Raw genomic sequence first — 1,680 nt, forward strand, 5'->3', positions numbered from 1 at the left:
TAAAGTATGCAATTATAACATGCGTTTTCTCCAATCCTTAAATTCTTAAATATACTCAAATACCCAACATTTCAAGGAGTTCCTGCCTTAAAAACAGGAGCTAATCACAGTTATTTTGTGTTCTTTGCTACATTGATTTCTATTAACCCATTTATTCTATCAGAAGAATTTTTATTCATTAAGATAGAAGAAATACACATAATTATATATACATATATATACGACGCATTTTTTCAGTTTCAGTCTACCAGATCCACTCAAAAATCTTTGGTCGGCCCGAAGCTATAACCCAAGACACATACCCAAGGTGTCACGCAGTGGGACTGAATCCGCAACCATGTGGTTGGGAAGCAAGCTTCTTATCTCACAGCCACGCTTGTGCTTATATTTCTACTACACACAACAATATAAAGTGAGCAATATGAACCATCCATTCATAAACAAGCTGATTTGCGTAGCGTATACACACCCACACACACATATACGCACTCTTACACACACGTAGAGACACACACGTAGAGACACACACATACACATATGCTTGTGATCTATCAGTATATGAGTGAGCGTGTGCGTGCGCATATGTGTGTATGAATCTATATGCATATGCATATACACAAACATATACTCATGCATGCGTACTTACGCACTCACGCACAGACGAGCGCGCACACGCACATAATCGCAGACGCTATTTAGCGGTAGACAGGACATACATGCCGTTCACTAATTCCTGTTTTATGAAGCTGATACTATAAAACAAACTCACCCACCAAGCTATACTTCTGTTTACATTGATGAAACAATTACACTAAATAAATTTCTTATTGTTCTTCATATTGTTATTACTGTTGATGATAATGATTAAGATGATTGCGATTTAACTAGGTTGTATCTGTTCAGTTTGTTATTGATGTTCTTGTAGTTGTTGCTGTTATATACTATTGCTGTTGTTGTACGAACACAATTCTAGTCATTAATCCCAATCGGATAATTTCGCTCGTTTTTAGCTTGAGTGTTTTCAAGTGAAAATAAATGAAACCGATATGGATATTTGTGGGAATACACATTTGGAAAGTCGCTCATTGTGAAATTTAATCATAGCATTGATTAATTATATTTCCAAACATGAAAAGAACGCAATTTTCTGATCTAATGAGCATTGTGTGAATATTTACGTCAACATATATATATACAAAAACATATACATGTCTCTCTCTCTTATATGTATATATATATCCTTCTGTTTACACATACACACATACACACACGCACACACGCACGCGCGCGCACACACACACACACAAACACACACACATAAATATATATATATGAACGCCCGTGCCCAGATGTATATTAGTGGATGTTATTTTATAACGTATATCTATACGTAAATATGTGCCTATTAAAATTGCAAAACGACTGAAAAATTTGCGATTAGTTTTCTCTCTACATCTGTCTGTAGTATATACTCACGCACGCGCACGCACACACACACACACACACACACACACACACACACACACACACACACACACACACACACACATGTATAATCAATTATATATGTGTGAGGAGTATGAACTACAGTGGTAAAAATTACATTTGCTATTATTACAAATAAAATATGCCGACAGACACGTATATACATAAATACATACATACATATATATATATATA

Source organism: Octopus bimaculoides, chromosome 1 (assembly GCF_001194135.2).
Source record: "Octopus bimaculoides isolate UCB-OBI-ISO-001 chromosome 1, ASM119413v2, whole genome shotgun sequence".
Taxonomy (NCBI): Eukaryota; Metazoa; Mollusca; class Cephalopoda; order Octopoda; family Octopodidae; genus Octopus; species Octopus bimaculoides.